At 38.8% G+C, this 4,010-nt stretch overlaps 1 protein-coding gene and 1 long non-coding RNA gene across 3 annotated transcripts in view; one reads left to right on the forward strand and one right to left on the reverse strand.

Moving 5' to 3' along the window:
• gyg1b (glycogenin 1b) overlaps positions 1–4,010 on the forward strand; it is a 10,761-nt gene that overhangs the window by 2,651 nt on the left and 4,100 nt on the right. The window lies entirely within an intron of this gene.
• The window catches only part of LOC116672017 (uncharacterized), a 16,019-nt gene continuing 15,233 nt past the window's right edge, over positions 3,225–4,010 (reverse strand). The window contains exon 3 of the long non-coding RNA XR_004327443.1: positions 3,225–3,235. This is a non-coding gene — a long non-coding RNA (uncharacterized LOC116672017). The remainder of the gene's footprint in view (positions 3,236–4,010) is intronic.

Below are 4,010 nucleotides of genomic sequence, written 5' to 3' on the forward strand. Positions count from 1 at the left end.
CCCCCCCCCCCCCTCTTCCTGCTAAGCTAACTATCTCCTAGCGGTAGCTTCAAGTTGGATGCTGGTAATGTACAAAATAAGGGTATAAATCTTTTCTATATCAGTTTCAGTTCTTCTGGCTTTTTCAGCATGTTTTATATTGGATAAAATGTCATGTTTTTACAAGAGGATTTTATGTCTAGAATTCAAAGCCTTTCTGGTTGACCACTATTGAGTTTTGATGTCAGCAATCTATTTTCAGTCGGACTCAAACATTTTAGGCTGAGTAACATTGAGTTCTTGGCAACATGTTATACCAAGCTTGTTTATCTTCTGCTGTAAGTAAGGCATTTATTGAGCCCTGTGCCTGGACACAAGGCCCTCCTGTCCCAGACTGTCCATAGCTCTGAGTTATTCTCAGGGGCTCACTGCAGAGGGGTTGAAGTTAAATTTGAGAGGTGGTATTTTGCCCAGAGCACTGGTGACATTCAGCAACACTTCTCTGAGGGATACTGTAACTGAATTGTGGTCGTTTTGGCTTCATATCGGGTTTACTGAGCAGCTCAAATCGGTGGCTTTAAAAGCTCATGATCCATCCTTTTGTAGGGTGCTGTAGTTCTCATACTACAGGTTTACCACCTTCGCTTGCCAGAAAAGTTACAGCAGTTTATGAACATAAAACAGCTACATTCCTAATGCTTGAAAAGCTATTGCCTTTTTTGAAAAGGTAGCCTGTAAACAGTTTTACCAAGACAGAACATTCATTCACAGTAAGCTTTATTAACATCCTTTTAAACACTTTGACCTGCTAAAGTATACATTTCTGTCTCCTCATTTAACCTTCAATACACAAGTTACCAAACTGTTGTGCAGTGCTATATGTTATGCAGATTTCGCAAATGTAAAACCAGAACCTGTTACTTGATAACTCACAAATTTGTTGTACAGTTACTACTATTCCTCAACTCTGGCAGTTGCCTGCTTTTGTCATTAATTTCTACTGCAACTTTTAACTCTTTAATTTTTTTTTTATTATTATTTATTTATTTATTTATTTTTTTGAAATTAGGAATCTTTCATTTTGTGACTAAGATTATCAAGAGTTTTTTTTATTTTTTTAAGCTAGTAAAGAGTCCATTGAAAGGTTCCATTGGGAACAAGCTAATTGCTTGGCCTGTGGTATTGCAGGTTGTAGAATTTTTCAAAACCAAGTTTTACTCTAAAGTAACTTATAGAAGTACCCCAAACTACACTGCATAGCCTACTACTGACTTACAAGCTACGTCTACATCAAAGGAAGACATTCTGCTACTATATTTACCTGACATAATGTAGCAGATTCAGAATTTTAATCACAAATGTGGAGTAATCAGACCGGACTCATGGACTAGGAGCCATGCGGCATACACACATACAGCGATTCCTCGCTTTATTAGACGGATGACCTTCACATTTTTAATAAAATGTGACCAGGATAGGTACTGGAAAAGTAAACTTGTCAATGCTTACTGCTAGACAAACTATGTAATCACAACACTGTTTCAAAATTATCTTAAACAATCTTTCATTTCTCTACTGTAATTTCTTTATCAGCCAATGTATTCAGCAATACAGTAACTGGGTTTTGACAAAATAGTATGAACTCAAAGATTACAAATTGGCCTTTTTCTAGAGCTTGTAACAACAAGTCTTGTTACCAAAGTGCCATTCTCTATCTAGGTTAGATAATGAGAGCATGACGACTGAACTCCATTCAGGACTGAGATGTGGTTGATAGCCTCGGTAAAAGCTCCTTTAGTAACCTGCCTATATACCAGGCCAGTTGGATGCTAATCAAACTCGGTTGTTTTCTCAGGGTGCTCAAAATGCCACTGAACAAAACGGTTGTGGAATAGACAAAACAGGATGAAAGTTATAGTAGGACTCAGCAGAGCTGAGGCCTGTCCTTGTTAGTAGCAGTGAATCTCTCTAACAAATGACAAGCTGTTTTCCTTTTGATACTGTGAGATTCCATCACTGTTTACTGGAGAACCAATTAGTTTGTTTAATAGTGGCCAATGCTTTATAGTGCCGACTCATTCTGGCTGTTGGCAAGAGTCATATTTCCATCACAGTTGCAGACAAGACATCGTTGTCTTAATTTTTTTTTCATGTAATTTTCTGTGTCAATTATTTTTCCATCCCAATATTTCCATGGTCTGCGTGGTCGTCTGTAGGCCTGATGGTATGGTAATGAGTAAAGCTGTCTTATTTATAGCCATGGATGGTTTTAATGTGAGCTGAGGCATGAGTTGAAGTTGCATTGACCTTTTTTAGCATTTCAGTTCCACTGTAAAGAATACACGATGTACAGCTGTCTCTCTGCAGTTCACGGATGATATTATAAATTGCTGAGGAAAGACAACAGGAAAATAATTTCAGTAGTTAAACCCAGAGGCTTTATCTATGCATCTGTGGTTCCAGTGTTGCTTGCTGCCAAGACAAACTGGCGGAGTTGGATGCACATTCTTGCTGAGCTCTGCTCATCCCCTCAAAATGAAGACACTCAGCCCCATATTAAGTTTGAAATCCCCAGTAGAAGTTGTGGGTTCAGACAAACCGCAGCTATGTGTTATGTTAAACTGTAGCAGTCTGCAGACTGTACTGTTTTTTTTTTTTGTGCTTATTAAGAGCTTCATGTGAAAGTTATATTAAAGGCCAACATTGACACTTGTACCAGTGTCAGTCCAAAGATTTGCAAAATGGCAACAAGGTGAAGCAATTCAACATGAATAGTCAATGAGCTGGTCTCATGTTTTTGCTTGGCTTCAAAATGCAGCGTTCTGCCTGGTCAGTTGCAGAACCGATGTTCACAGGGGGAAACCTTTTGAAAAGGCACAGATCTGGTCATATACAATGTGCTACTGACCCACTTAATGTCAATTGTGTCCCTGGACCCTAAACTGTCCTAAATTCTGTGTTCACATAAGCGACCACCATGACAAGGCCTGTCCCAGTTCTAAACTGAGTGAGGGAGAGTGGCCATCCAGCTCTCCAGTCGGGCCTAGTGGACCTGAGGCAAAGTGCAAACTTTAAAAAGAAGTGTTAACCCAGAGGGTTAATTCACGTCACCAGCACAGAGCGAGACAACTTTAAATACTTGTCTAGTTGTATTATTTAAAGTTGAGTAGTTATGAATAGGGCTGGAGATCATTGACATTTTTCTAAACTGTGCAGAAACAATACCTGGTTTCAATAGCAAAACTTTTTGCAATCCCTTACTTTGAGGAAATATAACATTCTTGTGTAGCTGGCAACTTAACAATTTTTTGGTTCAGCCTCACCAGACACAAGCAAATATTTTTAGTGAATAAGCTCTGATAAATTAACTTTATGCTACCTGCCCAGGACCACAAAAGTTAGTGCCTAGTGCACACATTGGAGCATTTAGCTGCTACAGTATAGTGCAACCAAAACTAAGACTGAATATTGGATAAAGAGGTGGTGCAACCTTTGCAACAAAGTACATTTTTAAATGTAAGGGTTATTGTGTTGAAGTTACAAGACACTAGTGTACCGTCATACATTTGTTTTGCAAATCCAATCTTATATTTTCAAGTGAGGGCATTTAATCATTTAGCTCCTGTGATTGACAACAATATGAAGGATGTAAATGCATAACCGGGCAATCATTGGCATCTGCTTAAAGGCGATCCTACTCCAGCCTATTGAAAGGCTTCTGGTGCTGCTGAGCAGATTTAGACTTTAACTGTAGTATTGGGGAGGTCAGTGAGCAAGCAGCAGGCAATCAATCTTTGTCAAATCTATTGGATGACTAAATCCTCGTCACTGTGGTGGCTTAGCCAAAGAACCCAGCCTTCCTCTAAATATAAACCCCTGGTCTTTTCAACAACACATGATCTTTGACATTTTGCCATCATTGGAGAGCATAATGTCAACAGTGATGCATGTATGACAGAAATGTTTGGTAAATTTCTCTTTAAAGCTCTGTACAGCTACTGTGATCACGAAACTTCTAAGCTTTTTTTTTT

This window comes from Etheostoma spectabile, chromosome 22 (genome assembly GCF_008692095.1).
Source record: "Etheostoma spectabile isolate EspeVRDwgs_2016 chromosome 22, UIUC_Espe_1.0, whole genome shotgun sequence".
Classification (NCBI taxonomy): Eukaryota; Metazoa; Chordata; class Actinopteri; order Perciformes; family Percidae; genus Etheostoma; species Etheostoma spectabile.